We start from the raw sequence: 13,630 nt of genomic DNA on the forward strand, positions 1-13,630 counted from the left end.
TATCTGCATTTGTGCTGCCGATGGCCATACTTTTCATCTGAGCCTGCGCAATTTCGATTGCTTTTTCTAATGTTAACTCAGCACTCTGATTGAGTAACTTCTCTCTAACACGTGGGGAATAAATGCCGAAAACGACACGGTCTCTCACCATTTCCTCTGGGTTAGTGTAGCCACAATCTTTGACGAGCAGTCTGAGTTCAGTGACAAACTGATCAAACGTTTCCGTGGCACACTGCGTTTTCTCATTGAACTTGTATCTGGCAAAAATTGGGTTTGCCTTTGGTACTACGTAAGCTTCAAATTTGTACGTTTGGAGCAACTTAGCTTCATCCTCGGTGAGAGTCCACGTGTTATAAATGTCCCATCCTTTCTTTCCGATCCATAACAGCAGGTAGCTGCATTTTTCTGTCTCTTCGTTGCAGTGAAACGGTCCTGAAAACATTAGTTCAACATGCTGCTTAAACTTTCTCCATGCATCAGGAAGATTCTGTGATTCCCAATCCATTCGCAGTACGGCCACTACGGCAACATCTTCGTAATTCACTCTGACACCATGTATTATTTAGAAAAAAACAACCAGAGTCATGGATCACTTTTAACACATGTTTATTCTTCCAGCAATCTTTTTTAACACCGCCTCACAGCATATAACCTTCACCCACTGCCCCCAAGAGACTATATGCAGCAACTGCTTAACATGCAGAATTACAGATCAATATATTTAAGCAACTTCAATATTACACCACACAAACATCATTAGTTGACCTCAGACTACAGTTTAAAAAAAAAAAAAAAAAGCCAGTTCATGACAAGTTTAAATGCAGCATCCAAGACTCTTTAAAGGACAACTCCGGTGAGAAATGAACCTAGGGGTAATTAAAAGATGGTTACAGAGTAGATCGTTCTCTGGGATGCGTTTTCATGGAAATCGAATGTAAAGAGTTTTATCTTTAAAAACAGATTTGCTTATAACGCTAGTCTATGGGGCACAGAGTAGTGAAATTAAATCGCTAGTTAATTCCACTAACAAGGCTAAAAATAGCCTCACACTAACACGGTATCATAATGAGGGTCCCTACATGCAAACCGAAGCATTGAAAACTTTGTAAGTGGACAAACAGTTTAATAAGAAGATACTTTATAAACATAGTGCAGTACGCATTCACGGACAGGCACCATCTTGGAAAACAGTCTCGATTCATCGAGCCACGAATGCTGTTCTAAGTGATGAACTGTTACTTGGAATCTCATATGGTTCATGTTGCTGGAAGAAAACACTGAACACGACAGAGAAAAAAAATAAAAAAAAATAAAAATGTCCATGTTATTACATTTCACAAACCGACCGACCGAATTCCTACCGAATTCCTACCGACCAGCTCACAGCGCTCGTAGATCGATTCATCTAGACTGTTTTTCGAGATGGTGCCTGTCCGTGAACGCGTAAGGCACTATGTTTATAACGTATCTTCTTATTAAACTGTTTGTACTCTTACAAAGTTCTCAATGCTTCGGTTTGCATGTAGGGACCCTCATTATGATACCGTGTTAGTGTGAGGCTATTTTGAGCCTTGTTAGTGGTATTAACTAGCGACTTAATTTTACCACCCTGTGTCTACCCTGTGCCCCATAGACAAGCGCTATAAGCTAATCTGTTTTTAGAGATAAAACTCTTTACATTCGATTTTCAAGAAAACGCATCCCAGAGAACGATCTACTCGGTAACCATCTGTTAATTACCCCTAGGGTCATTTCTCACCGGAGTTGTCCTTTAATAGCACATTAGGAACACTGACATGTGAACAGAATGACTTTGAGCTGTTAGGTTTCCAATAAGAGCTCTAAAGTTGTATGAATAGCGTGGGAGAGGCATGATAGGGTGAGTGCCACTTTGATGAGGAACCGCCTTTGAAGGCGTGTCAGACACAGGTAAACATCAAAATGGAAAGGGGTGGTGACAGGTTAATTATTATGGTGGCAGATACAAAGTCAAAGTCAAACAGACCTGAATCCGAGTAGGCAAGATGTGGCAAGTTGAAGAGTTATTTAAGTCCTCCACCCCCATTTGCCATCACTAGTCTGCTCTGATGAAAGATGTTTAACCTACACTTTCAAGGGAATGGTCACAGTTACAGAACAGAACGGGGGGAAAGCAGCGGCATGCAGTAGTGTACTTTAAAATGTAATTATTGTTTTATTTAAGTAATTATATTTTTTTATAATATTTTCCTACAATTGTTTACATTTTTTCTGAAATAATAACAATAGATGAACACATAACATTGCTTATTTTTGCTAACATTGCACTCTCAATTTAAAGGTATGATCCAAGAGGGGTAGGGGTTATAAATTACAATATGTAGCTAATATTATTTGTAGCATAATCAACTAACATACCACTCAGAAGCTCTATCTATCTATCTATCTATCTATCTATCTATCTATCTATCTATCTATCTATCTATCTATCTATCTATCTATCTATCTATCTATCTATCTATCTATCTATCTATCTATCTATCTATCTATCTATCTATCTATCTGTCTGTCTGTCTGTCTGTCTGTCTGTCTGTCTGTCTGTCTGTCTGTCTGTCTGTCTGTCTGTCTGTCTGTCTATCTATCTATCTATCTATCTATCTATCTATCTATCTATCTATCTATCTATCTATCCATCCATCCATCCATCCATCCATCCATCCATCCATCCATCCATCCATCCATCCATCCAGCTATCTGCATATTACTGTAACATTTGCTGACTAACACATTAGTACATCAAATTAATAGCGTTGTTAACATGCCAAAGTAAAAAATAAATAAAAAATAAACACTCAAAGATTGATTTGACAATGTTGTCAACAGTATGGATGTCCACGAGACATGTGACTTCTCTCCCTGTCACTCCAAGCAAGCCTCCTGCTCATAAAAATTCTAATCATTTCCACACTTTCCTTGTTGATTAATACTCGGTCTGATGCACTGCTAGGAATGATAAGCGCCAATCCTTTCAAGATAGAAGGGCTAAAGCAAACGATAGACTTTGTGAGTTCCGAAGTAAGATCTGAAGAAAAATGTGAAAGACGTGGATGTCAGGCTTATAGCTCATGAAAGTCTCACTGGCATCTGTGAAACACATTTCTGATCTGCAGAGATATTTTGTTAGGTGGAACTTGAGACTGTTTGGGGTACCTGAGATTCACAAGATCCTAGGTCATTTGTATCTGCAGTGAGTCATACCCTGAGGCCAAAAGCAAGTACCCTGGCTCTGTTAATGCAACACAGTCTCACCCCTACTCGTCAAATGTTGCCGAACGGTCAAGGGACCCTGACGTCAGCTGTTGACGCAAAGGGTACCCCTAAATCGCCATTTTTCGACGTACTGGGTAATCCACTGATTTCAATGAGAAACCTAGGACGTCATAAACAGACGTGTTGGGCATGTGCATGCTATCGTCATGATGGAATTTATTGGGTTATAATTTTCCATTATGACATGTTGGAGTGTGATTCTCAATTTAATCAGCCAGCACAATTGTATTTACATTTATTTACGCTATGATACACGTTTGAAACAGTAGTCAAACCCCACCCCGCCCTAAACCTACCCATTTGCGTATTACATGATATAAAACACAGGCTGTAACAGACAACAGGCACACTTTATAGAAAAAGTCCAACTATTCCGAGGCCAAACGATTGAATTGTGCGAAGAAAAGACCCAAAAGCAATCACCGTCTCTATCCGCGGCGCGCGGCGCGCGGCCCGCGGCGTCACACTGAAGACGCCACAGGTAGACCCCTCGGCGTCACGCGATGGACGAACTGGGAACCCAATTGCTTTCAGTGGTAAAACCTTTGGCGTCAACAGGCTTGTTTGAGATGAGCAAAATCTGCGCAGAACCGATCACCGGTGATCAGCGCAAGATGCATGCCGGTTAGAAATGTGTCCGAGGGCGGTCCGCCTTGCTCTGATGTCATGCCGACGTATGTCAAAAATCTCTCGCGATGGCCAGGCGGATGTGTCAGATTCTGCAGTCGAGCGCAGTTGCTCTCCACCGACTGCGCGGAGCAAAAGCATGATGGGAAACGACTTGCTGACGACACAGCTTAATCCTTATTGGTTTAAACAACCGTGATGTAAGGTTGCTTTTTAAAATATTTGATTTTAAAACTCTGATATCATGTTTTAATGTGTATAAATTATGTGTGCATATTCCCAAACTCTCGGACAGTGCAATCTCTCTGTTGGTTATGTGATTGTTGCCATATTTATAAAATATATAAAAACATGTGTGTAATTAAAATAAAAATGCTTGATAAAAAGGCCTTTCGAAAGGAAATAAATAACAAAAACTTTGGGTGTCTTGTTCATAATATTTATTTTCATATAAAAGCAACAGAACTTAAATTACATCCAGTTTATCAGCAACAGAGCTCACGAGTGTGAATCCCGCGATATCCGCAACTGATCTCGCAGGTGTCTGATCCACTACGAGAAGAGAGAACTGTCCGTCTTGCCTGCTCTTTTTTCACTCCCCCCCCCTCACTGCAGCCGCCTAGTCTCGCCTTTATTTCAGGCGAGGCAAGGCGCATCTCAAACAAGCCTAACATTAGACGGCAATTCTATCGGTATGAAATCGCGCTGAAGAAGTCTCATTCAGAACACATCGCGATGTTTGGCATCAGATCACGTGTGCCACATGTTGGTGAGTAGTCATACAGGGTAATAGGGTAATAGTAATAGGGTAATTTAACACTGTCACGTGACGTGCTATAGACCTTTAAACAGTTGTTAATATTTAATAATAATTACTAGTGTAGTTCCAACGTGGCATTTGTAGTAGAAGCACAATAAAAAAAAAAACAACACTTGCCATGCGTTTACCACAGTATTGGTAGTTTTAATGTGATATTTGTTGTAAATAAACAGTAGCCACAACAATTATCATGCTTTAAATGCATTTTAATGTAAAATCCAAATATTGTTATTTAAATAGTATACTTTATAATGCTATATATTATATATTATGACTTTTTTCTCTCTTTCTTTTTTTTTTTTTTTTACCTGAAAAGACCAAAAGGGCCTCTCGGACTCAGTCAACCCATTCTTGTTTGTGGAGAAGTAACGGAGAAAACCGAAAGCTGCAACAGCAAATATTTGTAATGGTATGTATGTGTTGGTTTGAACCCTTTATCAAACATTTTATTTAGCATTTGTTGTTACTTATTCTTACAAATCCCATAGCTCAATCAGTAAGAACATATTCCCAAAGTCTTAATAATTCACAAGATTTAACAAGTTGTCAAATTCGTATGATTCTCGTACATATAGCTCTGAAAAAAATTAAGAGACCACTTAACATGGATTTCTAAATGTTAAGTGGTCTCTTATTTTTTTTTCCAGAGCTGTATTTGTATATGAAGAGTTCAGATGCAAAAGCCTCAAAAAGCCACTTCGGTCACATGACATCAGATATTCGATTATTTTTTCTTAATCAGATCAGTTGCACTGTTTATAACGTCCCGTTTGCATGTAAATAATTTATGTGATCACAAAATCAAGTGAGTTATCTACATTTTCAAACAAATTCATATGATATAGCTTGCTATTATATACTTTTAATAATGGGAATGCACACATATCTGTGAACTTATTACATAAATGTATTTAACATTTAATTATGCATCGTTTTTTACAGAAATAAATCCTACAGTTATGTATAAACTGACAACATCATCATCATGTCCTGTCCTGAGCACATTGGGCAACATGTGTCCTCCATCATATTCGATCTGTGGCCACGTTTTCACATCTTCTCATGGAACACCGGCATTGAGGTCTTCGTGAAACATCTGTCTCATATCTTCCTTGGTTTTCCCTGTCTCGTGCGTCCTCCTGGTGGTGTCCACTTCATAAGTGTTTTTGGGTGTTGTTGTTTGGGCATGCATAGGACATGTCCAGTGAAGTGCACCCTTTGCTCTGTCACAGTGTCTCAAAGTCTTCACGTGGAGTCTGTGGAGTCTTATGATCTCTTTGATATATGCAGAACCAATATTCATAAACTGTTCTTGATGTCTGCCTATGCCTTTATCATCAGGAGATTTAGTGAAGGACATATCTATTGCCATCCACTAGTTCTAGTCATGCATTGACTTCATGATGCCATAGTCCAATGTATATTTCTGCATTTGTTGTTTGTTTGAACAAATGAAGATAGTGAGAGTTAATACCTTTTGAAATCAATAATTATTCATTAAAACTTTTATTACAATGGTCACTAAAGTACATGTCCACCATAACTACCTCTATCATTATTTCACTATCATTATATCACTACCTTGTTAATGTAACTGTAACATGAATGTACTTTATAGAAGTATTTTTTTACTGAAAATGGTTAACATTTACAATAATCATCAACTATTTTAATTGGCATTTAATTTAGTTACAATAAAAGTGAACAATAATCGCAAATATATAGTATTAAAGTTTAGAATGTAAAATGTTCTTTTTTTGCCTATATATATATATATATATATATATATATATATATATATATATATATATATATATATATATATATATATATATATATATATATATATATATATATATATATATATATATATATATATATATATATATATATATATATATATATATATATATATATATATATATATATATATATATATATATATGGGCACTACATTTGTATTTAAACTGTTTGACATTAAATATTGGAATATGCTTACAAAATTGTGTGCATTCATTGTGCTTTTGTTATATTTGTTTTAATTCCAAGAGTTCAGATTGTAAAGGATGGCTTAAAGAAGTTTATGCTTGTAGACCATTGCATAGAAAAAGGTTTCTCTTTCAAATATATTTATTATGCATCAGTTTAACCACACAAAGAAGACTTTCGTTTTAAAATGTGAGTTTTATTATTTAATTAGAATAAATAAATATTTAGCAGCCTAAATATTAAATATTTAAGGAATCTACCCCTTCAGTTGAACCGGATGAGATGTGATATAATTCACCATAAATGGACAAGTAAGTGTGACGCCTCTGTTCAGCTGGGTTGTCATTGGCTGTGACTTTATCGCAGAACGCGCTGTGATTGGACTATCTGTTTTAACCATATAAAACGGCGTTTCATGTTACAAAGTATGTTTTGGTGTTATTATTACGTCAGTTATACGTTAAGCTAACTATAAAGTGTCGCTATGTTGTGAGAAATGACTCCTTTACTGAGAACCCAACCCTAACCCTAAGCATTTCTGCACACTTCTATGAACTACAGCGCCATGTTTCCCATTGCATTGATACAATGACAGATATATGGGTAATGTAGTTTAAAAGGTTTCATAATGAAACAATAAATGTTAAGTTAATTACATATTTAATGGACAACTGGATATTAAAATATGTTCATTGTGCAAACCTTTATGACATATATGAGGGCCAAGCTGAAATTGTATATTTTACTGTGAGCACTTTTAAAAAAACCTTTATGGCAGCTTTCCATATATGTCTGAAAACTGTGGCCAACATTATTTAGTAAACATTGCATATGCAGTTGTCCTGCCAATTTTCTCTGTGATACGCTAACCATACTTTGAGTTAAAGTCATTTGAAATATGCTTTTTTTTTTTTGCTCTTCAATGGGCCACTACTGGGTCCCTGGAGGTGTAAGGGCAGTACAACATACACAGATCTATTCTCCTCATCACGGACAACAAACTTTGAGTCACATTTAAATATCAGAGTATTTTGTCTTTTCTATTCTAACGTCATGCTTGTGTTAGGTTTTGATATTGTAAGACCATCTGATGAAATACAGAAATATTTGAAAGAAATGTTGTAAAATAATAATTATTAAGTTTTATTTTCTTTTATGGATAAACACTAATAAATATAATGGATGAACCTGCAACAACTCGCCATTATCCACTTTCCAGAGTAAACACAAACTATTTATATTATTTACACTTCATTATTACTATTAAATATAGGACAATGCACCATTAAGATTTAAGATAATTAATAACAAGAGACATTGTCACAATTTCATCTACACCCTCTTCACGTACCTGGCATCGAAAATGTGCATGCTTTAATTTTTATTGCAGTAGTAGATGTACCAGAATGATCAACATGGATCATCTTCAGTTAAGCTTGAAGTGTTTGTAATCCTTCCCTTTATTTCACTGAAAACTGACATACTTGTCACAGCATGCAAGTATATACAACTTTTTGGAGCATTGTACCAAATATAATATAACCAGATAAAAAAATTTTACTTCTCAAGTAAAAAATTCTTGGTAATTAATTAGATAACCTAAATAAACTTGAATTTGTTGAATTTGTATTTACTGTACCAAACACCATACACAATACTCACCATACTTTATCACTCAACACTTTATTGGAGGATACAGTATACAGTTGATAAAGTAGAATAAAGTCAAATAAGATTCAAGATAAATAAAAATGGGTATTAAAAAAGAAATTAACATCATATTAATCCATTCACAGCTGCTGAAGCCACACAAATGAGTGCCACATAATCCCATCCAGTCAACTATGATACAGAAAACAGATTTGATATAGTGTTGGAAAATAATGATTCATTATTACAACTAGACTGGTTTCTGTCTCTTCTCTCTATCATGTTCATGTTCTTCTTCTTCTAAACAGTTCGCCCACTTGCACCCTACAGTATAATCAATGTACAGATGATGTGATCACTGATGTTGTGTAGCCTTTTCTCAACCAGAGGAAGAAGTCGTATAATCCGGCGTTCTCCAGTCCTGGTCTAAAAGTAAAACAACAAACACAATTCAGATTAAGTTTAATGTTCAGTCAGGTTAACCTATGTTCTTCAGTAAACTCTCCACCTCAAAATGGGCAGAAATGCCAATTCCTGATTTAAATTTACAAAGCAGCAGTCAGTACATAAAATAATATACACATTGAAGCATTATGTATAATAATGCAGCCCATAATATTAGCCAAGTACTGAACAAAAACTAATTTACCCATATCAACAGCAACCTTTTAAACAGTAGATCTTTTAGAAAGGCATGGTCTCTTCTGAGCCTTTGTCAGTGATGCTAGATTTCTTTAGTTACTTGTTTCAAGAGCATCACTTGTGATAGCCTTTACAATATAAAATTGTTCAAATACTGCAATACAACTTTCATGGACAGAATTAAGAAATAGGTACCCAGGCACCAGACTTACCATGCTTATGAAGCACCCATGGCCATGTATAGTTCTCAGAGAGCAGAGTTTTTGCCTCTTGTATTCCTCCTTGGCAGCACATCTTTTTCCTGTAGAATTTGTGCCTTCTCTTGCTATCCATCTTAAAACACAAATGCAATGTGTTTAGTCTGTGGAGTATAAGGCCTTGTTTCAAGCCAAAGAACTAACCAGATATTACACATAATTCAAAGAACATTTACTATTTGATTCCTAATATGTCCCAACTCATTATCTTCTAACGCTACCCAGAACCATTCATGGTCTACAAAACAATGGAGAAATACATGGAGTTTATAACAACTAAATGCTTTTTCCCACACTTGTCTGCTTTTATCTAAGACAAACAGACGGAGTAGTTTTTAAGAACTGAAGGCCAAAAGTGTAATAATAATTGTATCAAAAAGGGAAAACAAATATTTATCATTTTAAATAAATCCAAGATACAGAACCTCATTTGCTTATTTTAGGAGTTATTAAAAGATTTAGACATGAATAATGGTACGTATTTTATCAGAGTAGAAAGAATGATCACTGTTGAAATGAATAGTCCTTTGAGAGATCAACATCAAATTTTGTACTACATATTACAGCATTGCTTCAATACAAGACATACCAATGGACTTGCGCACTTTTCTTCGGGCACAAGATGTCCATCTTCCTTCCTCACCCTAAACAAATGACTTATTTTCTTAGCTTGCTTCGATATAAGGTCTGGTCTTTCTTCTCTTCTGTAAAACAAGAAAGTCTCACTTACTCTGTGAAGCAAATACTATTGTTTTTAAAACATATAAATTAAGACAGTTACAATAAAGTTAATTTATCATAAGATTAAGGTGAGCATTCTATGAGTATATATATTAAAACTGTATATACTTTAGTATATATACTGATACTGATAATATTCAACTTTACCTGTGAAGGGCTGATTACGGCAAGATTCGCTGAGAATCACTAGAAGCTCTTGTGAGGGTTGACTCTTAAAAGAGCTGTTGAGTTTGATATTGTAGAGATCTTTTAAACAAAAATAAATAAATAAAAGTAATCTGCAAGTAATCCTGCAAGACAGAAAGAAAGAGGAAATTGTATTACATTGCATGCAAGTTGTGAGTTCATACATAACTGTTTCTTGCTGTAAAAAAACGATGCATAATTAAATGTTAAATACATTTATTGAGTAAGTTCACAGATATGTGTGCATTCCCATTATTAAAAGTATATAATAGCAAGCTATATCATATGAATTTGTTTGAAAATGTAGATAACGCACTTGATTTTGTGATCACATAAATTATTTACATGCAAACGGGACGTTATAAACAGTGCAACTGATCTGATTAAGAAAAAATAATCGAATATCTGATGTCATGTGACCGAAGTGGCTTTTTGAGGCTTTTGCATCTGAACTCTTCATATACAAATACAGCTCTGAAAAAAAAAAAAAAGAGACCACTTAACATTTAGAAATCCATGTTAAGTGGTCTCTTAATTTTTTTCAGAGCTATATGTACGAGAATTATACGAATTTGACAACTTGTTAAATCTTGTGAATTATTAAGACTTTGGGAATATGTTCTTACTGATTGAGCTATGGGATTTGTAAGAATAAGTAACAACAAATGCTAAATAAAATGTTTGATAAAGGGTTCAAACCAACACATACATACCATTACAAATATTTGCTGTTGCAGCTTTCGGTTTTCTCTGTTACTTCTCCACAAACAAGAATGGGTTGACTGAGTCCGAGAGGCCCTTTTGGTCTTTTCAGGTAAAAAAAAAAAAGAAAGAAAGAGAGAAAAAAGTCATAATATATAATATATAGCATTATAAAGTATACTATTTAAATAACAATATTTGGATTTTACATTAAAATGCATTTAAAGCATGATAATTGTTGTGGCTACTGTTTATTTACAACAAATATCACATTAAAACTACCAATACTGTGGTAAACGCATGGCAAGTGTTGTTTTTTTTTTTTTATTGTGCTTCTACTACAAATGCCACGTTGGAACTACACTAGTAATTATTATTAAATATTAACAACTGTTTAAAGGTCTATAGCACGTCACGTGACAGTGTTAAATTACCCTATTAGCAAGGTGTGTTTATTTAGAAAGCAAAGAAATGCAAAGCCTCAGTGGAGATGATGACAGATACAATGCAGTGACTGAACATGATCGATAACGACAAGCAGAAAATACTTTATATCAAATATTAGGACATAATATGTATGACTACTCACCAACATGTGGCACACGTGATCTGATGCCAAACATCGCGATGTGTTCTGAATGAGACTTCTTCAGCGCGATTTCATACCGATAGAATTGCCGTCTAATGTTGACGCCAAAGGTTTTACCACTGAAAGCAATTGGGTTCCCAGTTCGTCCATCGCGGGACGCCGAGGGGTCTACCTGTGGCGTCTTCAGTGTGACGCCGCGGGCCGCGTGCCGCGCGCCGCGCGCCGCGGATAGAGACGGTGATTGCTTTTGGGTCTTTTCTTCGCACAATTCAATCGTTTGGCCTCGGAATAGTTGGACTTTTTCAATAAAGTGTGCCTGTTGTCTGTTACAGCCTGTGTTTTATATCATATAATACGCAAATGGGTAGGTTTAGGGCGGGGTGGGGTTTGACTACTGTTTCAAACGTGTATCATAGCGTAAATAAATGTAAATACAATTGTGCTGGCTGATTAAATTGAGAATCACACTCCAACATGTCATAATGGAAAAATTATAACCCAATAAATTCCATCATGACGATAGCATGCACATGCCCAACACGTCTGTTTATGACGTCCTAGGTTTCTCATTGAAATCAGTGGATTACCCAGTACGTCGAAAAATGGCGATTTAGGGGTACCCTGTGCGTCAACAGCTGACGTCAGGGTCCCTTGACCGTTCGGCAACATTTGACGAGTAGGGGTGAGACTGTGTTGGTTAATACTGTGCATCGTCTAGGGAGGAGAGGTGAAAAGATGAAACCATGCGTCATCATCATGCAGTTTACCTCACGGGTTGTCAAAGAAACCTTTTGGAAAGTTGCCAAAAAGTCCCACACTTATAGTATTTGTCCGAATTTGAATGCTTCCCTACAATACAATATTTAAAATAATACATCAAAAGAGTAGTATGTCAGAATACATAGTAGGAAAAACAGCAGGTGAAAAATCCCTGGATGACCCACTACTTCTGCCAAGATTCTGAAGTGTGTGTTTTTTATGGACACTTCTATCCCTTGAGGCCATGAGAGAGGATTTATTAATGAAAGAGATGCCACACAGCTGAAACTGGAAGGTCACGTGACAGTACTATATATTGCATATTTTTTTTTTTTTAACAGTCGCAAAGTAAATTCAAGAGTACTTTGCACTCAGACAGTATGCAATTTCAGACACTGCCAGTTTCTTAAAATATGTTTATTTGCTTTTGAAATGAATTTTTACTGGTGATATTTTACACTTTGTTTCATTTTGTTAGTGGTTCTAGTTGGTCAGACCATCTGAGTTCTATTAAACATGTATGAATAAAATTATTCTAAGGAAAACACCAACTTAATGGATGTGATGAGGGGAAAAAATACAGTACTGGATAGATAAATATCCCAATGCTATACTCATTTTAGGTGGCAATTCACAACGTTTGGGAGGAACATATTCAAATTTCCTATCCAATCAGTGAGAGGAGGCCTATGTCTACATGGCAGACTCACAAATGTTCACCATATTTCACCATGAACAACATGTTCCTGGATCAACATCTTTGTTGATCCTGGAACAACAATTCTGCAGAGATGTATAAAGTACTAGAAACTCAGACTTGAGTTAAAGTAGAAGTGCTTTATCAAAAAAAGTCACTTGAGTAGAAGTTTAAGTATTCTTTAAGCACCACACTTAAGTAGAAGTGCAAAAGTATTCAACATTTTTTGTACTTAAGTATTGCAAGTAGTTTATTTAAAAATGTACCACTCAAGTACGGAAAGTAAAAGTACAAGTATTGTGTTATGTAGTTAATAAAGAAAGTATAGTCAAACGTTTGAAAATCACATTTAATTACCAAAAAGTATTTTGACTAGTTTATTTTCTACCATGTACAATTGAATACAATTAACAGCTAGCTAACAACAACTTGCTTAGCACTTTTTTTCTGTTTTCACCTCACTCCACAGTCTAAACTAGGCTAAATTATTTTTTTAGGTAATTTTTCAACACATTGTCACATACATAACCTGAAAACACTGTAGTTCATTAAGATTTAATCTTACTAACCACTCTTTTTTTTGAAAAAAAGAGTGGGGGTGTGCACATTTATAGTCTTATTTCAAGAGGTGCTCTGAGTAAATTATTTGTTTGTAACACTTT

The 13,630-nt window shown here is 35.6% G+C and overlaps 2 long non-coding RNA genes across 2 annotated transcripts; both read right to left on the bottom strand.

Annotated features, from left to right (window-relative positions):
* Positions 1-8,717: 8,717 nt before the first annotated feature.
* Positions 8,718-9,905, bottom strand: LOC137073037 (uncharacterized). The gene is made up of 3 exons (XR_010904723.1): positions 9,884-9,905; positions 9,250-9,370; positions 8,718-8,821 (listed from the first exon to the last, which is right to left on the bottom strand). It is a non-coding gene; the product is annotated as an uncharacterized lncRNA (long non-coding RNA).
* On the bottom strand, positions 9,904-11,029 carry LOC137073036 (uncharacterized). Its single transcript, XR_010904722.1, has 3 exons — positions 10,935-11,029; positions 10,183-10,325; positions 9,904-9,998 (listed from the first exon to the last, which is right to left on the bottom strand). It is a non-coding gene; the product is annotated as an uncharacterized lncRNA (long non-coding RNA).
* Positions 11,030-13,630: the final 2,601 nt, after the last annotated feature.

The sequence above is a fragment of the Pseudorasbora parva genome, chromosome 4, assembly GCF_024679245.1.
Source record: "Pseudorasbora parva isolate DD20220531a chromosome 4, ASM2467924v1, whole genome shotgun sequence".
NCBI lineage: Eukaryota > Metazoa > Chordata > Actinopteri > Cypriniformes > Gobionidae > Pseudorasbora > Pseudorasbora parva.